Source organism: Capra hircus, chromosome 14 (genome assembly GCF_001704415.2).
Source record: "Capra hircus breed San Clemente chromosome 14, ASM170441v1, whole genome shotgun sequence".
Taxonomy (NCBI): Eukaryota; Metazoa; Chordata; class Mammalia; order Artiodactyla; family Bovidae; genus Capra; species Capra hircus.
This window is the reverse complement of record NC_030821.1, coordinates 10,741,128-10,756,054: the sequence shown is the minus strand read 5'-3', so window position 1 is coordinate 10,756,054 and position 14,927 is coordinate 10,741,128. Positions and strand designations below refer to the sequence as shown.

The 14,927-nt window shown below is 41.4% G+C and overlaps 1 non-coding gene across 1 annotated transcript; it reads right to left on the bottom strand.

The window, feature by feature from the left end:
- TRNAS-AGA lies at window positions 6,314-6,395 on the bottom strand. The gene has a single exon. It is a non-coding gene; the product is annotated as a tRNA-Ser (tRNA).

The window sequence follows — 14,927 nt, the reverse complement described above, 5'->3', positions numbered from 1 at the left end:
TTACTAGGCATTCATTCTGCTTTAAGGGTAAATGCTCTTAGTAACTTTCCATTTCTAATCTGACACTTTCCCTGGGGCTTCCCAGGTGGCACAGTTGGTAAAGAATCCGCCTGCCAATGCAGGAGACACGAGAGACGCAGGTTCAATCACTGGTCAGCAAGATCCCCTGGAGGAGGAAATGGCAACCTGCTCCAGTATTCTTGCCTGGAGAATTCCATGGGCAGAGAAGCCTGGCGAGCTATGGTCCACGGGGTTGCAAAGAGTCGGACATGACTGAGCTACTAACACACACACACACTCCCTATTACTTATTCTTGGTTCCTACCACTAATATCTTCTTACCACCATCTCTGAATGTCTTACATATGTTATTTGGCCTCATAAATATTTATCAGCTTATGTAGTGGGTGGGATGTACCAATATAAATATGAACAATAAGGCCCTGCAATGTAAGAGTGCCTACTCTTTCTTACTTGTGGAAAGGACATGACGATAAATAACTACTGTATATCCCTGTGAGCAGTAAGTGGAGCTATTTACAAAATGCTAGGTGAGCAGCAGAAGATGGTAGTATTGATATTAGTTGTGAAAAATAAAAACCAACTTGTTGCAGCTGAGTCTTGAAGAATTAAATAAATCATTGCCAAAAGTATTACCAGGAGGTGGGAAGAAAAATATACCAGAGTCACTGGTACAATTAATAATCCTAAAAAGAGTTTTCCATAATGTTTTATGATGCCCAAGTTGCCACACCACTGAGGCCCACTCTACAGTAATTTCTCAGGGGAACTTTCTATGACACGAAAGGGAGAAATAGTGACTTAGACACCCAGTGACTTAGACAACTTCTAAAGTCCCCACGTACTAGCTATAAAAGCTTGTAAAAATATTTCATAAACTTTTCCCCAAATAATCACTTACTTTCTAAAGGAAATGAGTATCATCATGTAGGTATAGCCATTGCTTCAATTTTTCAGAAAGCTAGAAAAGAGTATTTTCTTCCCAGGAAGGAAAAATAATAAATATGTTAAGGCAAAAGTCAAACAATAGACATTTAAAATTAATGTATTTAAAGTGTTAGCATTGAGATAATTTGATTTCTTTATTGGAAAGAGCAAACATTAATTTAATTTAATCTACATAATTAGTATTATGTAGTTAACACTGGGGTAACAAAGACCAGATTTGCCATACTGACTCATACAACTGAAAAACAGGCAAAATATAACAATGGTTTTAAGATACTGGATATCATAACTGGATAACCAAGGGCAGCACTCCTGATGAGAAACAGAAGTAAGCCCTATAATTGTCCTAACTGGTTGCCTTGAGAGAGCTTCCAGGCCACCGTAGTGCATGCATGCTAAGTCTCTTCTGCTGCTGCTGCTGATAAGTCACTTCAGTTGTGTCTGGCTCTGTGTGACCCCATAGACAGCAGCCCACCAGGCTCCCCCATCCCTGGGATTCTCCAGGCAAGAACACTGGAGTGGGTTGCCATTTCCTTCTCCAATGCATGAAAGTGAAAAGTGAAAGGGAAGTCGCTCAGTCGTGTCCGACCCTCAGCGTCCCCATGGACCGCAGCCTGCCAGGCTCCTCTGTCCATGGGATTTTCCAGGCAAGAGTACTGGAGTGGGGTGCCATCGCCTTCTCCGTAAGTCGCTTCAGTCATGTCCAACTCTGTGACCCTATGGGCTGTAGCCTGCCACGCTTCTCTGACCATGGGATTCTCCAGGCAAGAGTATTGGAGTGGGTTGGTGTGCACACCTTAAGGGGATCTTCTTGACCCAGGGGTCGAATCCAAGTCTCTTACATCTCCTGTGTTGGTAGGTGAGTTCTTTACCACTAGGGACACTTGGGAAGCCCAGTACAGGGAAAGGAAGTCCAAGCAAAATGTACAGGTTCTTTGAATTGAGGAGACAGAATTGAGATTCTGAAGAGACCGACACAGCCAGCATTTTCAAGATAGAGAACCACGGAGGAAGCAAGGAACTGCACACAGAGAGAGCTCCAGGGACCTGCAGAAACTCCCTCTCAAGTACTCAGCTGAGTACTGATCAGCACATCCCCGTGAGAAAATTCACTACTCAGAGCGGGGGAAAAAAACCACTCGAATGCCTGAGAGGCAACAGTGCAAGGAGCTCACACAGGCCGAGGAACAGAGCTTATTCCCAAGAGTCGGAGTAGAAAAACTTCTAATTCACAGGTCAGAGACTAGGATTCCAATAAGCCTAGACTAAAAACTGCCTTGGTTCCAACCTAATAAATCTTAAAAACAAGACCCAGCATAATCATACTGTTTCCAAGTAGCTCCACCTGTTCCAGAATGCAACTCGAGTATATTTGTAGCAATATATAAATATCCAACAAGACATCCAATAAAAAAATTACCAGACATGCAAAGTAGCAGGAAAATACAATCCATAATGAGGAAAAAATCAGTCAAAATTGACTTACACAGATGTTAGAATTGGCAGACAAATTATAACAGCATTCCATATTTTCAAAATTTAGAGGTACGATCGGACATGTTAAGCCAAGACATGCAAGATATAAAAAGGACCCAAATCCTTCTTCTACCAATTAAAACTATAATGTGTGAGATGATAAAATAAATTTCAAAGCAAATATAAAAGACTGGATTAGATACTTGTTGAAGAAAAGATTAATGAACTTGAAGACAACAGTGGAAATTACTCAAAACACAGAGAAAAAAAGAAGCTAAAATAAATGAATATAGCATCGGAAGCTTTGGAAAATTTCAAACAGCCTAACAATAAGCCTATTGTTTATTAAGGAATGTCTAAGGGAGGGGCAGAGTAAAGAGCTCAAGAAATAAGAGTCAAATTATTGCAAATTGGATGACATTGTAAACCTACAGATCTAAGAAGCTCAACAAGTTGAGCTCAAGAAATGAAGAAAGCTATACTACAGACCATCATAATCAAATTGCTTCAAACCACTAAAGAAAAGTCTTTAAAAGAGTCAGGGGGAAAATTGGATAATAGCAGAGCTCTTTTTGGAAAGAAGGCAGGTGAGGAGACAATGGCTGCCATCTTTAGCAAAGAAAAAGAAAAAAATTTAACCTGTCAACTTAAATTTTCTAGCCGGTGAAAATGTCTTCCTCAGTGAAGACAAAATAAAGACTTTCAGACATGCAAATACTAAACGGATCCATCCCCAGCGTACCCATACTGTGAACAGTGTTAAAGGAAAGCATTTAGGCAGATTGAAAATGGTACCGGAAGCAAATGTGGCCATACACAAGGAGGGGAAAGTATGGGAAACGGCGGCTATACTGGGTTAATGCACAAGATTATTTTCTTCGTTTCAAACCTCTTAAAAAAAAAAAAAAAGTTGGCTGAATAAAAATAAAAAGTGTAGGAAGAGGCTCATAGTACACGGACAGCTAAAATCTGTGATAACAATAACACAAAGACCAGGAAGGAAGAAATAGAAGCACACTGTTGCAAGGCTATTATGCTGTTAAGTGAAGCATTATTTACTTGCAGATGGAGTGATATGGTAAAGATGTAGGCTGAAACCCTAAAACCACCACTCAAGCAGCAAAAGAGAGTTACAGCTATATATTAAACCAACAAAAGAGTTAAAGTGGAATCATAAAAATACCCAATCTAAAATTAATGTATTTTATAAGACAACAACATTTTTATTACCCCATATGAAAGCAAAAGGCTTCAGATACATTGCAGAAATATTTTCACCAAGGGAAATTAATGTCATTTATGTTGTTTCCCTCTGGTGTCTTAGCTCGATAAAGGTATAGATATAGACTGAGAGAATAACACAGTAAATATATTTTCTGTGCCAGAAATCCTTTACCACTTTTTGCCACAATGCACAGAAAGGATGTTTTTAACAACGGTGATGCATTTCCATGGCCAGAGAAATGCATGTATTCAGTTCAGTTCAGTTCAGTTGCTCAGTCGTGTCTGACTCTTTGCGACCCCATGAATCGCAGCACGCCAGGACTCCCTGTCCATCACCAACTCCCAGAGTTCACTCAGACTCATGTCCATCCAGTCAGTGATGCCATCCAGCCATCTCATCCTCTGTCGTCCCCTTCTCCTCCTGCCCCCAATCCCTTCCAGCATCCGAGTCTTTTCCAATGAGTCAACTCTTCGCATGAGGTGGCCAAAGTACTGGAGTTTCAGCTTTAGCATCATTCCTTCCAAAGAAATCCCGGGGTTGATCTCCTTCAGAATGGACTGGTTGGATCTCCTTGCAGTCCAAGGGACTGTCAAGAGTCTTCTCCAACACCACAGTTCAAAAGCATCAATTCTTCGGCGCTCAGCCTTCTTCACAGTCCAACTCTCACGCCCATACAGGACTACTGGAAAAACCATAGCCTTGACTAGACAGACCTTAGTCGGCAAAGTAAGGTCTCTGCTTTTGAATAAGCTATCTAGGTTGGTCATAACTTTTCTTCCAAGGAGTAAGTGTCTTTTAATTTCATGGCTGCAGTCACTATCTGCAGTGATTTTGGAGCCCCCCAAAATAAAGTTTGACACTGTTTCCAGTTTCCCCATCTATTTCCCATAGATGTGTTGCTAAAACACCTGTCCTTTCTCTACCATATAAGAAAGAATTTAAAAACATGTGTGAGTGAGAACTACAATATTGACCTCCAGTCTTCTTTAGTTCATATAAAAATCATATTCACATATTCCAGTTATTTCTTACTAGTAGTAAATGACCAATGATACATCTCATAGCCTACGTAGAACCCAGTCTGTCTATCTATAGTTAAGAATAGCTGTCTCGAACCTAATTCCCAAACTGAAACCCAACTCTGGCAAGAACACTCTTACTACAAAATGGTTGCTTCCCCTCAGCCCCATCCTCAGTAACTTGATTACTTCTCTCCTGTTCCCTCTTTTGCCTAAATCATTGTGTCCATGTAAAAATTTGCGAAGTTGGCAAGTTTATAGAATAATTCAAGTTAGAAAACATTGCCTTAGGCACTGTTTTTCAAATATAATTTTTTAACTATCTTTTCAATGGGAATGGATGGCAGCCAGGACAAGATGTAATTTACTAATGAGACTAAATTTCAGGTCAGTTCAGTTCAGTCTCTCAGTCCTGTCTGACTCTTTGCGACCCCACGGACTGCAGCAAGCCAGGCCTCCATGTCCATCACCAACTCCTGGAGCTTACTCAAACTCATCTCCATTGAATTGGTGATGCCATCCAACCATCTCATCCTCTGTCATCCCTTTCTCCTCCTGCCTTTAATCTTTCCCAGCATCAGGGTATTTTCAAATGAGTCCTCTCTTCACATCAGGTGGCCAAAGTATCGGAGCTTCAACTTCAGCATCGGTCCCTCCAGTGAATATATAGGACTGATTTCCTTTCAAATGGACTGGTTGGATCTCCTTGCAGTCCAAGGGACTCTCAAGAGCCTTCTCCAACACCACAGTTCAAAAACATCAATTCTTCAGCACTCAGCTTTCTTCACAGTCCAACTCTCACATCCATACATGACCACTGGGAAAAACAGCAAAGTACAGGCATGTCGTGTTCTTGATTGAGAAGAGATCAACCTTTCAGGTTCTCAATAGTTCAGTACCGGTGAAAGACTGACTTTATGTGAAGGGGTGTAAATTCCATGAAGATATTGAATGACTGCTCTTACCACACACTGGGCTCAACTCTGGTGAGCTAGACAAACAGCAGACTCTTACACAGCAGTGTCTGTCACACAGGTGCTCTATGTACTGTGCTCAGTACATGTTCAGTTGTTCAGTCATGTCTGACTTTGCACCCCCATGCACTCCAGGCTCCTCTGTCCATGGGATTCTCCAGGCGAGAATGCTGGAGTGGCAAGAATGCCTCCAGGCAAGAATGCCGTTTCCTCCTCTAGGGGATCTTCTTGACTCAGGGGTTGCATCTGCAGCTCCTGCATTGGCAGGTGGATTCTTTATCACTGAGCCACCAGGGAAGCCCCCAGCAAACGCTGGTTGAGGTGAAATCCTAGCGGGGAAAGACACCACTGAGCAAATGTGCTGTTAAAAAGTCATGTTGTGGGAATTTCTGGAAGTAGTTGGGGAAGAGAATACATGAAAGTGAAAGAAAGTGAAGTCGCTCAGTCGTGTCCGACTCTTTGCGACCCCGTGGACTGCAGCCCACCAGGCTTCTCCGTCCATGAGATTCTCCAGGCAAGAACACTGGAGTGGGTTGCCATTTCCTTCTCCAAGGGATCTTCCTGACCCAGGGATCGAACCCAGGTCTCCTGCATTGCAGGCAGAGGCTTTAACCTCTGAGCCACCAGGGAATCCCTAAATGTTGACTTCCCATAGTCAGCAGGATTCAAACCTGCACGGGGAGACCCCAGTGGATTTCTAGTCCATCGCCTTAAACACTCGGCCATGACTACTGCTGGTGCATAAATGTTCCATTTCACACTATTCTAAGTTTTGAATTTTAAGTCCGTGAATTACTGTTGTAACAAAAACTGTGTATTTTGAAATTACTATTTTTGTCTCTCTTCTTTTTGTTGCTCTGCTTGTGTTACTCTGATATTTGGTAATTGCTACTTTATTTCTAATTTTAGGAAGTTGGTATTTGAAAGAGCTTTTCTGAAAGGGTAATTTTTTCCCCCCAAATAAGAAAGACTTTGGGAATATGGAAATGGCAACCTACTCCAGTATTCTTGCCTGGAAAATTATGTAGACAGAGGTGCCTGGTGTGTCGAATGAGGACCCAGCAGTCCATGGGGTTGCAAAGAGTCAGATATGTCTGAGGGACTAACACACACAATTGTTTTTTTACCCAAAATAAGAAAGACTTCGGGGATATACTCAATAACTGTGTCATATCTTTGTATTGTGACATAATGTAACTAAACTTATCGTGATCATTTAAAAATGTCTAGAAATATAAAATCATTATGTTTTGTAACAGGAACTAACATAGTGTTGTAGATCCATTATACTTCAGAAAAAAAAATAGATAAACTCATGGAGAAAAAAACTAGACTTGTATATAAGAGCAGTGGGAGACAAAGAACAGAGAAAAGTGATGAAGGAGGTCAAATAGTAAAAACTGCCAGATATAAGACAGGTCAGTCCACGGGGTGCAGTGGACAACATGATAAATGTGATTACTACTGCTGTATGCTTTCTCTGACAGTGTTAGTAAATCCTGTTCCTGGAAAAAGAAAAAAAAAGTTGAGTTCTTTAATTTTGTATTAATATCTCTATGAGATAATAGACATTTACTAAACGTATTGTGATAATCATTGAATGTTGTATGAAACTCAAACCACTGTACTGTATACCTTAAACTTATACAGTGTGTATGTCAAATATATCTCAATAAAACTGGAAGAAAAATCCTGTGTATGTGTTGTGTGCGTGTGTGCACATAATGGTGTGTGCGCATGTCTCTGTGTGTGTGTGTTAGTGTATGTTGATAGCAGAAGAGATGAAATTGTCATACTGTGTATACTCTGTAGCCTCAATAGAATTAAACTGGTGGTTACATCTAAGGGGCAGTGATAGGGGTGGTTCTTTAATATCATTTACTGTTTGTTTGTTTGTTTGTTTTTTCCAAAGATGTTGCCCTTCAGTTGGATGCTTAGGGCAAACCACTGATTTTATGCAGCTCACTGTTTCATGTTTAGAACTAGGCCTCCAAACTCAGAAAGACTGGCTGAAGGCCAGCTGACAGGTGGAGCCCACCATGTACTCATGGCAGCCAGACCCTGAGCCTGGCCTGTCACCTGCCAGGTGGAATCTGCTGATGAATTTGGGGTCTTTTTACCAGCACACCCCACTTTGTCAGCCAGCCAGCCAGCCTCACAACCTTCTGTGTGACTCCAAAGTACTGTGGAATAAGCCATTTCTAAAGGTTCTCCCTGAAAGCAATGCAGTTCTCAGAAACACCACCCACAAGCTAGTAAAAGAACAGCCATAACTTCATTTGTACTTCCTAACTCCAGACTTCCTCTCCTGAATGACAGATCACCTTTCCTGGAGTGGAGCAGTGTAAAGAGAGCGACAGTGACAGCTGACAGGTGAGGTGGGTCCTTTTGCAAGGCAAGCAAGCATTCTGATCTTGGGCCAGTGGGGCTCACCTGTCAGCAACTGCTGACAGTTCAGGGCTCCCTGCCAAGAGCAGGAGCCCTGTGATTTTGACATGGCAGATGGGAGTCAAATATAATAGCTGACAAGTGAGATGGGCAACCCAGGGATTGTTCTCCTGCATGTTCCAGGGTCAGAGTCTATGCAAAAGATCTGTGGTATTGCCCAGCTTGCTCAGTGGCTAGACCACCTTCTGTAGCCCACCGAAAGGGCAGGAACGGAACCTCTCAAGTAATAATAAGAAGGTAGTGCCTATTGTGTTGCTGCTGCTGCTGCTGCTAAGTCGCTTCAGTCGTGTCCAACTCTGTGCAACGCCATAGACAGCAGCCCACCAGGCTCCCATGTCCCTGGGATTCTCCAGGCAAGAACACTGGAGTGGGTTGCCATTTCCTTCTCCAATGCAGGAAAGTGAAAAGTGAAAGTGAAGTCGCTCAGTCGTGTCTGACCCTCAGCATCCCCATGGACTGCAGCCCACCAGGCTCCTCTGTCCATAGGACTTTCCAGGCAAGAGTACTGGAGTGGGGTACCATCTATTTACAAATATTTTCTGTCTCCAGAACAACCATCCAAGGGGACGGTCACTGTGTTACAGATGAGAAACCAAAAATCAGTTGAATGAGCATCTCAGGGCCACACAACTTGGTGTGAGAAGAGCTGGGATCAGAGAGAGATGAGCCCAGGTTCCAGGCTGGGCCATTTCCAAAATTCTGTTGCTGGTTTCCCAGCAATTTCCTGTTTCTGTAGCCCAGTCAGACATTTCTATTTCACTTTTGTAGTGAAAAGGAGGAATGAATATTAATAGGAAGAAAGTATAAGTGAAAAAACATTAGCAAGAATACAATACATTCATTTTACTGTGGACAACGATTGGCTTATTACAAAGTTAAATGTTTTTTCTAAACCTAACACATCCCAGGAAACTGGCACAGTGCTTGCAAATACCAGACCTGAACATGAACAGGAATAAGTTTAGGAATCCCCTTAGAAGTATATGTAATTCATAAGCAATAGGAATATAGTTATAACAAAGGACAGTGCAGAATTTTTTACATTCGCGGGACTGGCAGAATTTATTCTGGGATGAAAATCTGCTCTTTTGTTTAGTAAAGCATCTTATTAGAACTTTTGAATATACCATGATACTGTATGGAATGAGGAAGTAAATTTTGTGATTTAAAAAGATAGGCTCCTCGAGGCTGTGGAAGGTATGAGGTGAAGGGCTGGGCAGGGAGCAGAGAGGACTGAGGAATGGAGATAAGGTTTTGGAGCAACTGGTAGAGAGCAGTATCTGTTACCCTTGCTCAGGAGGGAGGAAAGTTCCAGAAGACTCAGATGATGTCCTTTGGAAGTGATGATCGTGGACATTGATTTTTGTTTCCTTTTTCTGTAACATAATTTCCTAATGATGAGTGCTGGTGTTTGACAATCCTCTTAACATGCAACCACAGTGTGTTACCAGGGCCTTTGACTCAAATTAGGAAGGAAGGAGGTTGTATTCATGCTCAGAAAAAGCCAGTAAATGGAGGGCCAACACAACTCACACTCTGAGACTAACATGATGCCAGTGGCTTCTGTGCAAGCAAATCCTGGAATCCTTTGTGAGTTTCAGGAAGTGACCGGTTGTCAGGATCACCACCCTCCATAGTGGAGCTGAGATCAAAGTTACTGCTGTGAAGCAAGACACCCTGTCATTACATCGTCTCTTCTGTATGTAAATTACTCCCCTGGTGATCTCATCCTGTCTCATGACCTTAAATGTCATCCTCACACTGATGATACTTAAAGCTAATGTTTATCTCCATCCTCTCCCCCACCCACCTAACCTCCCCACTTGGCCATCCAACTAACATCTCAAACTTGATGTGTCCAATGCTCACCTCTGATTTACTAATTCTGCCCCAGCCCATCTCTCTCTCAATGTCCCTCATCCCAGTAAATGATACCACCACTCATCCTCAAGCCAACCAAAACACCCTATTTTCATCCTCAACTCCTTGTTAGAATATGGACCCCACTTCTGTCTCAAATGTGACTACTTCTCATAATCTTACAAATAATGCTCTAGCCAAGTGACTGACCTAACCCCTGGCACAGTGGACACTGAGAGAGTCTCTGACCTCATTCTTGCCCCCTGTCCTGGCCATCTGTCCTCTGAGTCTATTCTTCACACAGCAGAGAATGAGCCCATTACAGTGTGACTCAGAGCAGTTCTCCTGTACTCGTTGCCCTTTGATAACCTTCTTGAGCGGATGCGGTCAGCTCTTGTCTTGTGTCTCAGTGGCTAATACAGTGCCTGGCACAGAGTGTTTAAGAATGCCAGTTTCTTCACAGACTAGAGAAATACAGAGTGCTTCTACCCAAATAGGAAAGCAGTGGGGATTGGGGAGGTGTGTACTACTGAAGAAGGTGCTATGTACTCTTCAGCAGCTTTCTTTTCAAGGCTAATTTCACAGCAAACATGGGATTATGTTTTAACAGTTTCTGAGAAATGATAGCAAATGGCAGGAAATCTGTACATTAGCAACATAGACAACTTCATGGCTCAGAAAATGAGAAAATGCAAAATTGTGATAGCATAAATAGGGGGTTTTCTGTATATATAGCTTCCTCTTAGCCCAATCTTGTGTTTATTGAATATTCATTGGGGTATGTTAGAACAGTGAACAATATTTTATGAGCTTGGCAAAAGGATAAATTGCTGAATGGCTTACATTTTTTTTTGCTACCATGAAAGCCCCACAGAATCTGCCCAAAGTGGATTTTTACCAGTCAAAGGTAACTGAAAAGTAAATTTATTTCATTGCTCCCATCAGTTCAGCCTCCTGTATTTGCTGAATCCTCTTATTTTGTACTCCTCAATGACTATCAACATCACTTTTATAAAAAGGTTTGTCCCTTTATATATGTCTTCAATCTCTTTCTTTACATAGGCATCCTGATCTCTTCTAATAACCACATTTCCCTCAACAGCCTATGTTTTCAATGATTTCAATAGTCTCATTTATTTCAGAACATTATGGAAAAAGTCTAAATCTCTTTATTGTTGTACAAAATCTTGAGCAGTGTTCTCCTGATGTTCTTATGCTTCATTCTGAATTAAGACCTAAGGGACTTTTCTTGATATCCTTAATCTAGTGGAATTTATTTGTTGTACTAAAAGAAAAGTGAATAGTTACTATTCCTATCTGTTAACAATTTGTTGAAGGATTTTTAAAGATATGATAACAGCCCCTGTGAAAACAGTGAAGCAAAGTTTCTAGCACATAGCAGGCACATAAAAATTTTCTTTAGAATGAACAAAATGACTGTGAGTGAATAAGCGATTAAGTATGTTATTTATTAGCATTTAGACTTCATATACTAGTTCACAGGCAGATGTGAAATTTGAATGCAATTTGAATATGATGTTTTAAGTAGCCAATAATTTTAATATTGTAATACATTTCAGAATGGTTTATGATGCAGGCTATAATACTGTTATAAACATATGATCATCACCTAATATAGTGCTTGAAATCTTGCCAGCCAAAATTATCAATAAATAATTTTTATCCTAATTAAAAGCTAACTTTATTTTTATAACCATTGTATCATAATTACTTAAAGAGATGTTAACAGATTTAATCATTTATCTAAAAATATTATCCTACATTTCTGAATAGAATAAAATTCAGGAGAGAAATCTTTTAAATTTGCAAACATGTATTTTTTTTCTCAGTTAATTGAATAGCTGAATGTCATGATCAAACCAGAGACATTACTTTGCTGACAAAAGTCCATCTAGTCAAAGCTATGGTTTTTCCAGTAGTATGGATATGAGAGTTGTATGTATGGATGTGAGAGTCAGACCATAAAGAAAGCTGAGCACTGAAGAATTGATGCTTTTGAACTGCTGTTGGAGAAGACTCTTGAGAGTCCCTTGGACTGCAAGGAGATCCAACCAGTCCATCCTAGAGGAGATCAGTCCTTACTATTCATTGGAAGGACTGATGCTGAAGCTGAAACTCCAATACTTTGGCCACCTGATGTGAAGAACTGACTCATTGGAAGAGACCCTGATGCTGGAAAAGATTGAAGGTGGGAGGAGAAGGGAATGACAGATGATGAGATGGTTGGGTGGCATCACTGACTCAAAGGACATGAGTTTGAGTAAACTCCTGGAGTTGGTGATGGACAGGGAGGCCTGGTGTGCTGCGGTCCATGGGATTGCAAAGAGTCAGACATGACTGAGAAACTGAACTGCACTCAATTGATGTCATGATCAACGTATGCTCAAATTAGTTTGGGAAGAATTTTCTTGTTTTCTCTTTCTCCTCTCTCAGTCCTCACCCCTGGCTGTTAAAACTTCTTTCCCAAAGACTTTCACTTTTGTTTCCCCACCTATTACTTTATTTCATATCTTTCATTTTCCTTTAATAAAGTCTGCTGTTTAGTCAGTATATCACTCCTGTTATCATGTTTTTGCTTCTTTTTAATAATAACTGTGGGCCACATGGTGCCTGAAAAAACATGATATAAATGTGCATAGCTCCCTGTGGCAGATTTCGTTACTGGCCCAGATGCTTCACTCCTCCCTGTACCCACCTCCGGGACCTCAGGCAAATTGAAGTGTGTAGCTCCTTGTTAAAAAGTGATTAAAATTTTCAAGATAGCAACAGCAAAACATTAAACTTACCATGGATCCTTAGAAGCTTGTGGCTCTGTCTGTACAAATAACATGAAGGCAGTCCTGTTCCAGCCTTTGCCAGGTGACCTTGCAGTTTCTTCCCCTAAAGTCACTGTGTCTCCATCCTGTGGATATTGGGTGCAGTGGTCTGAAGTCTGTGTCCCCCAAAAAAGTTCATATGCTGATATCTTAGCCTCCAAGATAGTGGTATTAGGAGGCGAGGGCTTTGGAAAGTGAGGGATCATGAGGGTGTATCCCACATGGATGGGATTAGTGACCTTATAAAGTGAAAGTCACTCAGTTGTGTCCGACTCTGCAACCCCATGGACTGGGGCCCTCCAGGCTCCTCTGTCCATAGCGTTCTCCAGGCAAAAATGCTGGAGTAGGTAGCTGTCCCCTTTAGCAGAGAATCTTGTCTTTACTGCCTGAGCTACCAGGGAAACCCTTATAAAAGAGGTTCGCAAAACATCTCTGTGCCTTCTTCCATGTGAGGTCATAGTGGGAAAATGGTTTTCAACGAGGAAGCAGGCTCTCATCAGATACGGAATCTGGCAGTGCCATCACCTTGCACTTCTCAACCTTTAGAACTCTGAGGAATACACTTTTGTTGCTTATAAGCCACCTGGCTCGTTGTATTTTTGTGACGGCAGCCCGAGTGGGCTAAGACGCTGGGCTTGGCCAGGCGCTCTGCTTCGGCCAGTAGAATGTGGGCAGGAACAAAGCACACCAGGTCTGCCTTGGACCTTGGAAGGCATCAGGCGTCTCTGCTTGCCCCTTTGCCTTTTGGTGATAGCCACACGAGGGGTATGTCTCAACCAACCCATCAGGATATGAGAGAATCAACCGACCTCACAAAGTTAAGCCCATCTGAGCCCAACCTCTTTCAGTTAACTTCAGCCAGCCTTCAAGCCCATCAGTGAGAATAAATGATAAGCAGTTTGATCTCGTGAATCTTGGAGTAATTTGTTACACAGCAGAAACCAACTAATACACTAAACGAAACCAGTTCATCTAAGAGGCCCTAGCGGGCAAACTGGGTTTAGTTGTTGATCCTGACTCCTTCTCTCTAACACCTCACTGGCCCAGCTCAGACTGTGACCCAGTTGGTTGCCATATCAAGACCCTGATTGTGCTTTTCCCTCCAAACCAACCCCTTTAACTGCACTCAAAACTCTACACAAACTGCCTCCCCAGCTCCACACTTGGCTCTGACAGGGCTTTGCACCCCCTCCTGCTAGGGATGCCATATCACACATACAAAAAGCACCATTAACTCAAGGAATTTGTTGTGATTGTGCCTTTTATCTGATATCCCTACTTTCCCTTTCAGTGGTTTTTGAACTATTTTCCATCCTGATTTCACAGTGACCTTTGGAAAGCAAAAATCAGTGCACACCATCCCATGCTTACACCTTCTCTGGCAACATTTGATATTGGAGTAAAATCTAAACTTTTTATACTGCCTACATACTTGATTTCACTTCCCACCATTCCTCCAACTGCAATAGCTTTCCTGAAAACTGCCATAACTGTTTCCATCTCAGAACCTTTAGTCGTTCTAATAAAACCCCTCTCGCTACCCCATCTTCAAGTCCTCCCTAAGTGCAGAGTGCTCCTACCAGTCGAGTCTCATTACTGTCCTATAATATTCTGGAAGATGTTTGTCTGGAAGGATACTGAAAATCAGATGAAAAGGGAATAGAATGATGCACAACTTACAAAAAATAATAATATCAGAGAAAAGAGATCTGTGACCAGATTAGGGGTCATTATATGCTCTGAGCTTTGAACCAAGGAAACAAATTTCCTTTCCACACACTCTCAAATAGAAGAATCCTAAGAAGGACTTCCATTGTTTCCTGCACTTTTTAATGAGATCAAACATGAGATGTCTATTAACAAGTTTTTTTATATTCCTGCCACCTTATATTTGTATTTGATGAAATATTCCTGAACTCCACATATCTTGATTTGGGATAATAGTACTAATTATAAAAAAAAAATTCTATCTTCATATATTTTAAAGGCAATTTTAGGAAGACTTTATCAAAAGCTATTAAGCAGATACTTTTAAACTGGAATTTAACTGCATTCTTTGTCATTTCATTGACTTTATCTTTCCAAAATTGACCTCATGTCTCCATTTTTCATTCACAAA